This window comes from Gymnoscopelus braueri (assembly GCF_963280865.1).
Source record: "Gymnoscopelus braueri genome assembly, chromosome: 2".
In the NCBI taxonomy this organism is placed as follows: domain Eukaryota; kingdom Metazoa; phylum Chordata; class Actinopteri; order Myctophiformes; family Myctophidae; genus Gymnoscopelus; species Gymnoscopelus braueri.
Window position 1 is genome coordinate 37,078,665 of NC_137604.1, and position 15,896 is coordinate 37,094,560.

A 15,896-nucleotide genomic window follows, 5' to 3' on the forward strand; every position below is an offset into this window, starting at 1 on the left:
TTTAATGTTTTTTTCCTCTACGTGTTTGCTGTTTTGCTTCCTGGACTTAATGAAATTCAGTTGTCCTTTCCGTCATTCTGTTGCGTCCCTTATTAGGCTTACCCCTAGGGCTCTAGACAAAAAGGGACACAACAGATGTACTCTGAAAATGTTTGGCTCTGTTTTTAGCTTTTTAGCTGTTTTAAATTTTTTCCATTTTGGGGTTTGGGTTCAGGTGTAATTAAGGGTTAAAAACAAATCCCATGGGACATTAATTCAGCCTATAGCACCTGGCAGAATCTTAAAATACCTGTACACAATTCCAGGATTAAGAAAAACGAGGTGGCGAAAACAAATCCACCGTGGACCCCTATTTCCATCTAGACTATTTTTCATGTTTGTGGTTCCCCCTATGGGCAGAAGTGAAAGTGCTTTTGCTGTTGCTCTGTATAGAGTCCTATAAAGTTCAATTTGGGGATGATTGCATGTTCATGGTTAAGAAGTGGGACCCGCAGACAGAATGGTGACGGCAGTTATAAGCAAACGTAAAGAGTATCAACTCTATTTGACAGTTACCCTTTGTACCACATTTCTGCAACAACAGTGCCACTTGTAGCATTTGTGGTGCTCTTATTGGTGAAAGGAAATGGCTTTTGGCTCTTCGTTGTATAGAGGCCCCTCAATATGTGATTACAATTTGGGGTCGATCGGACACTGCATTTGTGATCTTTGGCATTTTTTGTAAAACAGGTCCCTCCCACAAACTTGAGGCCAATCATAGCCTGGAAAATGAAAAGATTAATAATAAATACAAGATAATAATAACTGACTGACATTAACTGGTTCTTATTTCAAGGTTGTAATATGTATTCTCCCACTTGCTGGGGTTATAAGATAAATTAACATTTATGAGTGCCAACTCAAAGTTTATTTTAAGGTGGGTCTTCAGACTAGGGTGGAAAATTGGAAGTAAGTCTGCAGTTCTGACTGCAATGAGGTATATAATATAATATAATAATATAATGGTAAACCAAAATCACCATTTTCCCATTATACAGTGGTTAATTATATTCACCTCTTTTAACTATTGCATAATCTGGGCCTTCAAATTGTTATAATGTAAAGAATTAGTCTTACTCTATGTCTCATTTTCTCAAAAAGTCAATTTTGATCGAGTGAGTTTGTCGACTTGGAATCCACATCAGTGGCTGTGGCTGTTATTTCTGTGAAGCCAAATTTGACTTGAAACTGGATTTCCAGCCCACTTGTAGTATTTGGCATCTCAACGACAAATGAGCTAAGTTCTTCTATTCCCCATTCATCTACATATGGCAGATTTTTTTCTTTCTGTGCGATAAAACTCAAAAAGTATGAAGGATCTGTTTCTATCTGCTGGTTTGAAGACGTGGTCTCTGGTTTCATCCCAACCTTCATTTATTGTCACCAGTGTTCTGAAAATACCACGACACCAGATGCCCTCTTTGTTGAAGTCCAACTTATCAACCTTATGCTTCGACACATCAAACCTTTCAGTGACAGCAATCCCATAAGTAAAGTCACTGTTACGTGATAATCTCTGGGGTTCTTCCAAACACGACCGCTCCCTTCCAAATTGCCTGCTTGGCCATCAAAGGGCAAAGTGATTTGCACACCAAACTGCCTGGTAAGGGCGCGCTCCCACCGCACTTTTATTTTACCTCTGGGGCGGAATCTGCCAATGCTTTGTCAATGCAAATGCGTGGATTCTTGGAAAGAATCCGCAAGACCATGAATCCACGCATTTGCATTGACAAAGCATTGGCAGATTCCGCCCACGGTGGGCGTGGTCAGGAAAAAGGTGAATAGGGTGAGCCAGCGATATGGAGAGAGAGAGTTGCGTCATGCTTGCTCTGATCTTGCCGCAAAGCGGGATGTTGCCTCCTATAGTTCCAAACATTGGAACTTCCTCATTGAGATAGAAAGAGAACTTCCGCATTCCATTCTTACAATAGTCACGCTAGTGTCGTCACTCTCATAGTTATATCACGCTGGGATGAGCACCATGTAGTATGTCACTAAGCTCCACCCTTTTGTATTTCTTGGAACCTACATTAGCAAAGGTGACAGACCAGTTTTAAGGGTCGGCACAAATCAGATCCTGACAAACAACAGCAAACATGGAAAGGGAATCCACAAAGGTAAGCTGAGAAAATGACAACATTTTATTAATATTTCTTTTGATGGATGAAGTGATGCCATGCAAAAAAAATCAAGTCACCTTGAAGTTCAAGACTTTGAAGTTCAGGAAATTAATAATAATAATAATCCAAATAAAAAAAACATTAAAAAAAAAAACGTTTATTAAGGAAGGAAGAGATTCACCCACTTCCCTTTGAAAAATATTGGTAAAGCAGTGGAGTGAAATACGGGCATCAACTGATGTAACACTTTTTTTTAAAATCCCCTTAGCATTTTGTTCTTTTATGTGATTAGACAGTATGAGGTTTGGTTAAAAAATCTTCTAATCTTCAGGGACATCCCTCAAAACAGCAGAAACGCTCCAGACAAGGAAAGCAGTCCAACAAGAAGTGGTGGCCACAGACCCATCACACGACACGACAGCCAAAGGATGCGGTAGGCTAATCATCCTCTCCAAAAAACAATTGACTGATATAGTTCCAAACATTGGAACTTCCTCATTGAGAGAGAACTTCCCAATTCCATTGCATAAAAAATCTTCTATGCCTTCCAGGTTGCGTCTGTTTCCTCCGATGGCACCTTGAGAGATGGAGATAACAATTTGCAGCAACTATGTGAAACGTGTGAACAAAATACCTTGGACACAAACAGTACACCGTAAGTAGGCTACTTGGTTTATCACTAATTATAAGAAATGTTAAGATGCAAATTTGTATTTTGTGTTCAGTACACTACAAATATTTTAAAATAGATATTATCTTGCTTTCTCTGTTATATGCATTTACCAGTAGGAATATAATTTACAAGAACCAGAATTATTACAATCCATTTATTCTGTAGAATTTACAGAGACAAATACATCAACGTATCCTATAATCCAACTGCTTTTTTTGTATGAATTAATATAATTACGCATGGATCTGTTTCCTCCGATGGCACCTTCAGAGATGTAGGTGACAATTTGCAGCAACAAGGTGATCAATGTGAACAAAATGTCTTGGAAACACACAGTACACAGTAAGTCTGATATCGTCGCTGTCGGGCAGACAGTTATCTCCATTATGCACATGTTGATTTTCACAAATTAATGCCTTACTTCGTCATACTAGAGTGTGACACAAAAGGAGTGAAATTAGCTGATCTACAAGATCACAAAATGTGTGAACTTGTAGATATGCTATTTTTACTATTTTGAGTGTTTTAAAAATAATTTGAAAAAGAAAGGTTTCCACCCGACATGTTAAAATGCACATTGTATTATGTTTACTTATGCCATACTGTAGGTAGTGGATAAATGGTCTGCAAACTCATTATACAACAACTTCTCTTTCTATTCCATAAGCATAACATTGTTGCATACTGTAGCAACTTTAAGCAAGATTCAGACTCAAATATGAAAATGTATGACATGAGCAAGCATGTGATTTTTGAAAGCAAGATTGTTTGCTTACTAGATGAAATGTTAGAATATGAGAATGGAATTATCATAACATATTATGGGAGTGCCATTTTAAGCATGTTAACCAAATGATGCTTTTAACACAGTTGCCATGAGGTGGAGCAACCGTACAAGGACAAACCTAAGGAAGAAAGGTACGTTTTATTCTTTGTTTAGAGCCTCTGAAGTGTTTAGATGCTTGTAATACTGTTAGAATGAACTGGTGCAACATTATCATGTCAAACTGAAGGAGTCAAATTCAATATTGCAAAATACTACATTTTACAATAAAGTAGACTATAAATTCAATATGTAAAATACTTATACAATTTTCTTCAATCAATGATGTAATGATATAAATTATATTACACAAACTGAGTTACATTTAGAATATGCGAAAGGTAACCTATGGGAGAACACTAAATTATGCTTTTAACACAGATATTATGAGATGGTGCAATATTTCTCTATGTTCATAGACTCTAATCATACTTTTTGTTTTGTTGTTTTGACATATTAACTATATCTAACTTATCTATGTTATATGCATTTATCAAATCAAGCTGTATCAGGTGTGAAGAGAATGCGCAAGAACATAAACAAAGGTGGGCTCAAAATCTGTTTAAACAGTTTATATATATTTTTATATATTTTTGTTAACATTAATATACAGAGAAAATGGATCAACATGTATCCCATAAACCAAATATTTTCCTGGTATTATATAATAATATGTTTATAATACAGCATGCATGAGATGGAGCAACATTACAAAGACCAGCTAAACAAGGCGAGGTAAATATTCTTCTAAATATGTTCTTATAAGCAACACTAATAAAGTTCCTGGTGAATTAAAGATGTGAAAATACATCCACACCCTTACAATTAAACAACCATTCAAAACATCTGTCTGTGTGTGTCTGTCTGTCTGTCTGTCTGTCTGTCTGTCTGTCTGTCTGTCTGTCTGTCTGAGTCTGTTTGTCTGTCTGAGTCTGTCTGTCTGTCTGTCTGTCTGTCTGTCTGTCTGTCTGTCTGTCCGTCCAACAGTTACACAACTATGTTTACATTGTTTTAGTTCATGAAATTGTTGATCAAGGAATTAAGCATGTTCACATACAGACTTTTGCTCCCTCAGAACTGCATTGAAAGAACGTGAGAAAGAATTTGACTCATTCAAAAACAGGTATGTGAAAATATTCAGAACAAAATAACTAAAAGCAAGTACAAATTAAAAGGTTGCTATACAAAATGAAAATCTTATCATATTATTTTTATCTTGTGAAGAATGGCAGCCAATCTGAGCAATGAATTAAAGACAGGAGATTGCGAGAGCATGGACAGTCCTGTTAGCAAGACACGATTGACAGCCATGTATGAACAACTAAACTTCATTAAGTGGCCAAAAATCAAGGGTGATTTGAAAACAAAGAAGGAAAACAAAAAGCTGGCAGATGATTTGATTCGGGTATGTATACATGTGATGACTGAAAGTTGTTCTGCAGTTTCCTTATTCAATTATTAGCTTAATTTACTAAATCCATGCATCTTCTTACACCCAATGCTTTTATGATCAGGCAATGTTTGAGGCTTCAAGAAAGAAAATGGATGTGAAGAAGAAGAAAATAGAGAAAATGTTTGCATTCAACAAGCACAGCACATCACCATCACCTAAGGATGTATGATGACATCTGATTACAGGAAATTACCACATTCAATCTTGTAATTGTGCTGTAATGTTAATATTCTACCTTTCTAATTCTTACAGGTCACAGTGTACAAAAAAATTGCAATCCAAAATCTTCAAATGGCTGTATACCACAGCAGAAAAGAAGATGTTGTTAAGGTAGGCTACTGTATGGTTGTTGTTTTGTTTTTGATTGATTGATTGAATACTTGATTAATAGTTTGCAAAAAGTACAATGGTACAATCATACAATGATGCTAAAAGGATAACACTAAAAGGCCTGAGGGCTTGTTTCTATTATGGTCCTCACAAAAAGACCATCAAAGTTGTGGAAGCTTACAAAAGTATCATACTGTACATGAAGCTTAGGTTGGGACGATAACAGTAGTTACATGCACAGGTTAAGGGCCTTACACACTAAACAGACTACAGACTGTAAGTCGAATGAAGTCGGGAGAAAGGTGTGAAAATGTTGCTGCTGCAACTCTCTCCACACATTACTCTCTCCACTCCGCACATTACACAGGTACCATACATTTATCTGGTGTCGGGTTAGTGTGTTGGGCCCTTTAGGATGGGTTGTTGTTTTAAGGATCACTGAATGAATGTATTAAATAATTTAATACAATGAATGATTAGTTCCATTTGTCCATATTGTCTCATACAGGCTCCTTTCCTGAAATACCAAGAGAGGGTTCCTGCAGAGGTAGCAATGACATTCAGAGATCTGGCTGCTGAATGCTACTGGTTGGGTTGTTTGATGGCTTTAAACAGTCCTCCACTTCAGCCTGACTGGGAGAGTCTTATTCCTGGACCTGACGCTTGGAATATCTTCCCACCTGCTATTAAGCTTACTTCCAGCATGGAGACTGAGCCTTAAAGCTATGAATAAAAAAATGTCTGGTTTTAAATGAGGGTTACTAAATGAATGGGATGAATTGATTACACAGGCCGTCACACGCATTATCAATTTAATGGCTATGAAAACTCCATTACTGTTGCACTGCCACTATCACCTGTTATATATCTGCTGTTAAGCGATGTTTCTTACTTGTATAAGAGACTGATAATCTGCCTTTGTTACTTTCTCTATTCTTAAGATTATGTTTAGTTAGTCAGATACTTACTTATTTACTTATATTTTGTAACTGCATTCTTTTGGTGGTGGTATGAGAAAACGTGTGATGAGAAAGTAAACTTAAATTTCATGTGGAAGTTGAAGTTGTTTTGCTTTCATTCAGTAAGTGTGACATAGTATTGTGGTAACTGACTTTGGAACTGCTTATCTGCATTCAACTCCATTGTCAAAATGAAGCATTTTGTACATTATATGTATGTCTACTTTGAGATATCTTTCTCTTGAACAAGTGAATATTTAACACATTTTCCAAACAACTTTTTACTATAATTGTCATTAGTGGTTCAAGGGCCATCTATTATCCATGAATAGCCACAAGGTGTCAGTGTTGCACAAGTGAGCATGTTTCCCCAGGCAACTGTAAAGAAAAGGGTAAAAGACAACTGTTTCATGCATTTAGTTTGATTGATTGATTGAATACTTTATTAGCAAAAATATATAGGAAAGTACAGTTCTATACAAGGTCTGCTAAGGATTTTAAACCCAAGAAAGCCTATGGCTTGTTTTCATTGGGGTCCTTTACTCAATTCATCGAAACATTAATGACAGACAAATATACACTACTATGCAAAATATCATATAAACAGTTGGAAAACAAAAACAAAAATATGTACAGTAAACAGTTTGAGGGGGTGGGGGGGCTAGGCTTTGACTTCTACAGGAGAATCATATTCACCACTTCCCAGTACTGGAGGCCTCAAGAAAAGTGCTTGAGATTATAGTTGTGTTTTTTTTGTGTAGAAAATAAAAATGACTAATGATTTAATCATTCTGAATTGCTGTGAGGCCCTGGCTGCATAGCTGTTAATTTTTCTGTCTACAGTTCATGTCTACTGGTTGGGGGTGTGTGAAGCTCAGCCTCAGCCAGTTAATGCACAGACCAGGCTCCTTGTGAACGCGACAACGCCGTCTTGTCTCACGTCTCTCCTTTCTTTCTGCCATTGGTTTCCTGTCTCTCAGTCTACACTGACCTAAATGAAATAAAGCATAACATGCTTATGACCCCCAAAAATCTTAAACAATCAAAAAGGTTCTCTCTACAGTACTTGTAAAATTGTTTTGTAAAGTTTATAAAATGTCTGGTCAGTATGCTGAGTTTCCAGAGACTCTTGTATTCTGTGTGAAACATTTGAGATACAACTGTTTGCGATATGATATTAAAGGTATAAGGAGGAATAGGTATGATTCCCCAGCAGGGGAATGGGCAGGAGATGTCTACATCATCATCCACACATTTAAGAACAGAGAAGTTATACATCAGCTTTTGAAGCTCACTGGGATATGTTGTTTCATACTCATTCCAGAGATCATCAGGGAATATTTCCTTGAGTAAACATTTGAACTTCTTGTCAACATGCTCCCCTCCCAGACCGTTACCAGAGGCCTTATGCAGCTCTTTCAGGGCTCCTCCATCCAACACTTCATGCATCGTGATGTCAATGGCACCACCTGTAAGACAACGGTGCTAGGCTTTAAAATATGAAAGCAAGAATGGACAACAGAGAAATAATATAGTTAAGTTGCAGTTTGTAATATGTTTGAAAAACAAATAATTTCTAAAGAGGTTTATGCATTGACTTACACTGTATGGTGAAACAGCTCTCAAAGTCACTATTTTTGCACATTAACAAATGGAAAAGGAAAAAAGGGCTGATGCTGTCAATATAGCATGATTTATTTTATGTTAATGTTTATGTTACTTTTGTTCCTTTTTATGAAACTTTAAGCTATTTGTATTTTGGAGTGTTTTTTACCATAAGTGAATGAGGAGGCAATTTTTTGTGTTATCAATTGCAAATCAACAGCGTGACTAGTGAGATCCGTCAGTTGGACTAGTTACATCATGACGAGTAAGTAGGCCTACACAACTCAAACCTCTACTTAAGTGTCATTGCGTGTTAATTATTAAATTGTGAAAAAAGGGGATTCAAAAAAGACTTGCAAATGAAAAAAAACAGCAACAACATAAAAGTCACAGCACAACATACAGTACCTCCACAATCAGCGACAATGTATTGTGTTCCAGGATGTTGTTGTAGGGTACCATGTCCTGAGTTCTCATCAATAAAACCATCAGAGGGAAGCTGCTTACACCAGATTGAGGCTGCCTCTGGTTCCAATGCGATGACCAACTTGTCCGATTGACTTTCTGTCACAATGCCAGCCTAAAAAAAGAAAGAAAGGAAGAAAGAACATTATTTAAATTCACACATTTCCATGGGTAGATAACGTCATCATGCATGTTATAACAACATGGAATTACCTCCGTTGCTGCTTTTCTCATTAACTGTTTTGCAGAAGCATCCCAAATAGCAGTGAACAGTCAGAACCCAGGTGAAGTCAGACGCAGTGAAGGTTCGTCCTCTTGTGTTGTTAGCAATGGTGATCAGTGCATAGTCCTACTTTCTGTGAAGACTTTCAGGGCTGTCATTTTTTTTGCCATTTACGGCTGTAATCATTAGATCCTCATTGAGTTTCTGTTGAAAATGTTAAATGTATGATGTTAATAATTTTATAAAGATTTATAATATAATTTTTAGGAAAAAAATCTATCCTAATTACAAATTAATATCATAGACTTACTCTTCCGTATAAAAGTTCCATCTTGAAGTTTTCAAAGAGAAGTGTTTTCTTGGCTTTTTCATTTCCCTTTTTGGTGTATTCCATTTTAGCATCATAACCAAATTTGAGGAATTCCTCATTTTCATCAAATAGAATACATGTAGGTGTCTTCGGGGTGCTTATTCCATGTTCTATTCCCCATTGTGGAACAACTATGTTAGCTTCTCTACCTTTGATACTAAAGGCGTATCCACTGTAAGCTGTGCCGAAGTCTATTGCTATTATAAACGTATCCCCCATATCGGAAACCAGAAGAAAGCTAGTCCAAGTCAACACTGAAATTAAAACAGGTGGCTTTTATAACATGAGCACGTATACGTGGTATGTCACTACTATTATAAAGCAGTTAAGGGCTATGCAGAGAATTCCACCTAGTTTACAAGTCTGTTCACTAACATCTTGAGTGCCAAGAAGGCCAAGAAACATTTTTTTAATGATTTGACCAGTAATGGGAGGTTTGCAAAACTGGTTGAATCACTTCAACCCTACATACTTGAAACAACCACTGTTTAGTACAAAATACATACATACATACATACATATCATTTACATTGAGGTGTGTTGTGTTTTTAAATAAAAAAGTAGTAGTTATCACCCATAATATATGTAGCTGGCTGTGATGTTGGGAAGCACATGTGGAAAGCATTCTTTTTCACACACTACCACACTTCTACCTGTCAGATATAATGACTATTATTGTGTAAAAGCAAATTTCAGGCCCAGGTCTAAAAATATATATCATACATGTTGTTGGTGATTTCCCCTTCCTTTTTTCTTTTTAAAAGTCTGTTTCCTTTACAGAAGACTGAAATAAGGGTAGATTGTTGACTTCTGTCTCATTTTTCCTTGCCCTTGCCTCAAGGTCAACTGAAGTAAAAAAGTGTCTCATCTTACCTGCTATCGGGAGACTTCCCAGCATGCCACGGGGCATGTTCAGTTTTGGTTATTGTTTTATTATCCGTTATTTAAGGTGTCTTGTGGGAGTTGTGTCCTGAGGGATGGATATATCTGCGGGGATCATCACCAGACAGTCACCAGTGTATCCGTAACGTGACAACGTTTAAGTTGGTTTGAAGCTGGCTGGGTGTGATCGGGTGTGTGATGTGATACTAATACACGGGTGTTCCTGACAACTTGACAAGCTATTATTAACATATAGGCTAAATGACTAAATCAATTATTAGACATAAAACAACACATTAAAATCCCACAATTCCAACCCACAACATTCCCCATAATTGTGAGTTTTCCAGCCGAATTAGCACCTTCATGCCAGTCCATAGTTTGGCACACACGACACAACAAATAAAATAAAAACATATGGAGAATGCGGGGCATCGATCCCACTACTTCTCGCATGCTAAGCGAGCGCTCTACCAATTGCGCCAGGGCTGGGGAACATACGCCCACCAAGGGGGGGAAGAGGGAGAAAATGGAAGGGAAGAGGGGGGAGAAGGGGGAAGGAGAAAAAAGGAGAAAGAGAGAAAGAAAAAGAAAACAAAAAAGGACCGGATGAGGTAAACGAACGGCCGCCTCCATGCGCCAGCCGTGCCTGGTTACACCTGGGTAAAACTGAATCCATCCTCTTTGGGTCCAGTTCTAACCTTTGCAAGGCTGAGAGTTTCACGATCAAAGCGAGAAAGGAGGAAATTACCTACCTGGGTTCCATCTTGGAGGCAAACCTCTCTGGTGACAAAATGGCCGAAAGAGTGATCGAAAAGGTCAACCAAAGAACACGCTTTTTGTATAGGATTGGCTGTCTAGTCAGAAATGAATACTTTGAAGATTCTTGCAGGGGCCCTCATACAAGGTTATTACGATTATGCATGCTCCTCATGGTATCACAACACCACCAAGGCCTTAAAAACAAGGCTCCAAACATCCCAAAACAAACTAGTAAGGCTACTTCTTGGCCTCAATCACAAAACCCATCTAACCCCTGCTCATTTTTCTAGGATTGGATGGCTTAGGGTTGAGGACAGAGTACAGCAACTTACAATGGGCCTAGTCTTCAAGATACACCACAACATTGGGATCCCCTGTATTTGTCAAAATACTTCCAAAACGTTAATGAAGTCCACGATCATAACACCAGAGGCAGCTCCACGAATCATGTTCAACCCAGATTTGGCTCAACAAAGGGAATGAACTCGTTCTCATGCTATTCATCAAAAATGTGGAATGCCCTACCAAAAGGAGTAAAGGAGTGTAAAACCCTACTCACTTTCAAAACTGCCCTTAAGATACACCTTCAGGAGGCTGCAATTCGAAAATGGCCCCTGTCAAGGTCTTAACCTACCCCCTCCCCGAATTTTTCTTCTCTTGTACATATTTTTCATTTTTTCATACCAGCAACCTGTAAGCTGATTGTATGACGTTCTGTATAGTAGTGTGTATATCTGTCTGTCTCTTATATGTCATCATGATTTGTATGCATGGGGATCTCATTTTAAACAAGCTTAGCGCTTTGTGAGTCTTTCAGTTTAGTAGACCTTGTATTGTGAATTTGTACTTCCATGTACTGTTGTTCTCATGTCTTACTAAATAAAGTACATCAATCAATCAATTCAATTTTTGCCAGACCCAGGGGGTCGGGCCTACATGTGGCTTTGTCTGTCCCCTTTTCGTCCATACATGGGCATAAAAGAGGTCTGTCTTCTGTCCTCTTTTTGATTGGCCAAGCTTAGCGTGACGCATCCCGATGTCTTTCAACCACTATGGGTCTGGCAGTACCAGGTCTCCTGGTTCCCTTGTTTTTATATATATTTCTTTAAAGAAAGACGTTTTCGAAAGATTGTTAAAACTTTCCCTAAAAGCGCAGATCTAAAACTCAAGTGAGCTTGTAGATCAGCTATTTTTGAATAGCTGAATTATAAAATAGGGTTAAAGTTGTTAAACCGATATTTATGCTATATTTACTCATTTTGATGGAGACCCCCTGGAACCCCCTAAAGGACCCCTGGGGGTCCCCCCAGACTCCACTATGTGAACCACTGCGCTATTGCTTCCAAGCCTGTTTGTAAATTGGCATTGTGCTCTTTTCAACAGGCCCACGACACAGACATCAGTGGGTTTAGAGCTGGGTAGACCAAGTTAGAAATAGCCTAACAATTCATTTTAAATCCCACTCTTTTTTTGTACTTAGTCATTGAAATCCCTCTGCTTTTCCGTCCCTCTGTCTGTTCGTGTGTCTGACCTACTGATGTCCTCTGGACAATGTGCGGCCGGTCCTCTCTGAATCCTCCCAGTTCTGGGCTTCTCCAGTAGACGACAACTGGAAATATATAATATTTTAGTCCATGTTGGTGTTGTCCAGAAATTTATCTATTACTATGGTGCAGTCATGTAACCTTTCCTCATTAGCATAATATGCATACATTATGCAAAAATGTATGTATAAATATACTCTAAATATATGTAGGCAATGTGCTTGCATAGCTGATGGTACATCGGGTTGCAAAAAAAAAGACATCCGTGTCAGTTAACTGAATCCAGAGATTTGTTGCCCCTCTTCAGACAGCATCCAGGCCGTGCAGGTCAGGATTATTGTGCTAGCTACCAGCTCAGTGGCCTTGTGATTTGAGTGTCCGCCCTGAGATTGGGAGGTCAGGGTTCAATTCCCCGGCCGGGTCATACCAGAGACTATAAAAATGGTACACAATGCCTCCCCTGCTTGGCACTCATAATCAAGGGTTGGATTGGAGGTAAGTCCATGCAACATACTTGCGTCATGTCCAGGGGGTGTACTTGTACATCATGGCTGGGGGATGTACTTGTACATCAAGCTGACTCACGCAACAGGCCCATGGGCCACATGGCTTGGCAAGGCGTACTACTACTTGTGCGAGCTATGGAGATTTTGTTCAGTTTTAATGGATATCCTGCCATGAAGTGACTTTGAAAACTTTGGGTTTACCTTGAAAAAGTCGGAGGGCTTTCTTGGTGAGATAGACATCTTTGATGCTGTTTGACAGGGACTGTTTTGCTGAAACTTTCCCCAATGGTGTGTCATTTTCCGCATGGTAAGTAGTTGGAGGCTTGCCACCCTGGCATCTCTTCTGTGTGACCTCCTTCAGTAAAGATGGGATATTGTAGTGGTCATCTACATAGATCTCCCTGTAAAGTTGACCGGAGGTCGAGACTCCAAAAACAGTCAGAAATGCTCTCTTTGGTGGTCTTTATTTCGCCCACTTCTCCTCCACCAAGTCAGTGCAGCTTTTTACAGTGCATGTACACGAACAACAAAAATAATACTGGCCAAAAAATACGAAGATAACGAACTCAGGAAATTAATGCAAAACTTAACAAGAAAAGGGAAAGGAACAAAACAAAGTGCACTAGGCTACACCCCTATGAGGGGGCCCTGGCAGCTCTGACTGGGCTCTCTGCCTGCCCAAACATAACTGAAGCTCTGACTCTGCTGTCTCCTTTTTATAGGAGAGGATCCTACCACAACAGAGGCAGCAATTAACCTTCAAAAATAGCTTATCTACAAGCTGACAAATATAACATGAATAACCCAACACATAAATAGATATGGTACTTTCCGACTGAACCCCATTTTGTGTTTGAATTCATATCCATAGATAATATAATACTTTGCCCATAAACATTGTGAAACACCCCTCCTCCTCTACAGTACATGGCACCTTCCACTGGGACCTCCCCTACTTAAGCTACATGGTTTGGTCCATGCTCTGTTTAGCAGTTCAACCCACAGTGCCAGTACTGCAGAGGAGTTACAGGTGACAAACAATGAGCAACTCCTTTTACCACAGGTTACACAATAAACTGAATGTTTTATCCCTGTAAAGTCTGTGTGAATTACTTGTGAATTTGTGAATGCATTCAACAGTATTGAGATTATAGTATTGACATTTGGTTAGGACATATCTGCCACACTTCCCACAGTCACTGCTTCCAAACCGGCCGGTGGTCTTGATTATGAATCGGACGCAGCTGTGTGGTGTGTGTGTGCGTGAAATGCCCTTAACCCCTGTCTCTTTATGTATAGGGCACGGGTTGCCCCGTGACACTCCCTATACTCCTTGGACTTGCTGTTCTGTGTGGCTTTGAAGTGGTCAGCCTACTGGGCACAATGATCTATTATGACTTTCCAATTCCCTGGACCACTGCCATTCCATCCATGAGAGTTACCTTCTTAGTTTACAGGGAATAATCATCACTAGTAGCATTTTGTGGTTGCTGATCAGCATCGCCAAAGTCTTCACTAGTCCTCTCCTGGTTGGGCAGTTCCCTCCATCTCTCTAAAAAGTGAAAAATGCAGTAATTTCATGATTTGTATCGTATTTTTGCATAATTTATGCCAATTAAAATGAGGAGAGATTGCACGACTGCACCATAGTAATAGATTCATTTCTGGACAACACAAACATGGACTTAGACTCTTGAATTGCCTTTCTAAGTTAATTAGAAGCTAAATGATAGCGAATTCCAGTTTTTGGCCAATAATTAGCCAATTATGCAAATTACGTAAACTAAACACAACAGAAGAAAATGGAGATATCTTTATTTGACTTTCTAAGAACCCCAAGAATCTAAATATACCACTCAACAAAGATAAATAAGTGGCAATTACGGCCACCACAATTTGATGGATAGGCCCCCTGAAAGGTGGGCGTGGCCGATTTTATGGCCAGGAGTAATTTTTATTAAAAACAAATGATTGGAATGGATTCAGCACCCCCGAAAACCCATAATTAGACACCCCTCAAGTTAATATTGGCACATTTTTATTGTTCCAGTTGTTTGCCCAGCCTTGTGTGTATTGTGTGCACAGTATGTGCATGTGTGTCTGTATGTTTATGAACAAAGTGTCAGTCACATTGCAATAGATTAAATGCATGTAATCAGTAAACTCATTTATGTGGTTCAACTGAAGCAGCATGACTAAAATATTCCTAGTGCACAGACTGGAACTCATACAGGCTGCTGGAATGCAGAATTAGTAGTTTTTTAATTGAATGAATGTTAATAAGCATGGTCCTAATGCCAGCTCAGCATCACAAAGCTACATTATAATTCTCCCTCCTGTCAGAGGAGTCATTAATTCACACAGATAGTATGTCTTTATCACAATATGCCCAAATATGGATTACTGGTGTCATAGTACTGACACAATTCAGATCATATATTTAGCTAAAATAGACATTCAGGTTGAGTAACGTCATCACGCAATGATATCACAACATCATTATTACATCAGATGTAATTGTCCTTTTAAATGTCGTTTTGTATTTACCAACACAACACCATTCAGGAACTTTTAGCAGAAATTGCCTTACCTTCTAACAACCACTTCTGTGAATTAGTTGCACTGATTCACAGTGGTGCTGGTGTGTGAAATGTTTCGCTGGACGATACATCTGAAAGGAGGACATAATGATTACTACCACACTGCTGTGGCAGTTGGACGCAAGCTGTACTCATTTGAAGGATACCGTAAGAAGAAAAACAGTGATAAGATTGATGTCCACATCTTCAACACAGTGTCTCTACACTGGAGGAAGTTGCCCCCATGGACAAATGGAAGAGGAGAACATCACCTTGAGGTTCCCTGTGTGCGCGTGGAACACACAGCTGTGCTGGCAGAATATATTGTCTACATCTGGGGGGGATATCCTTACTGTAACGTGCTTTATGCATTTGATGTAGACAACCACAGATGGTCCAAACCCAATGTTTCTGGTATTGTTCCAGAGGGGAGGACCTACCACTCAGCCTGTGTCTTGAGGATGGTCATGTATATTCATGGAGGATTCACCCAGCTGACTGAATACACTAATGACATCAACAAGTTGGACATCACCACAATGGTCTGGACTTTAATTTACACC

At 38.9% G+C, this 15,896-nt stretch overlaps 1 pseudogene across 1 annotated transcript; it reads right to left on the minus strand.

Moving 5' to 3' along the window:
- Positions 1-2,092: 2,092 nt before the first annotated feature.
- LOC308095480 (heat shock 70 kDa protein 12A-like) lies at positions 2,093-9,084 on the minus strand (annotated as a pseudogene). Its single transcript has 5 exons — positions 9,001-9,084; positions 8,681-8,816; positions 8,411-8,582; positions 7,556-7,866; positions 2,093-2,116 (listed from the first exon to the last, which is right to left on the minus strand). The product of its transcript is annotated as a heat shock 70 kDa protein 12A-like (transcript).
- Positions 9,085-15,896: the final 6,812 nt, after the last annotated feature.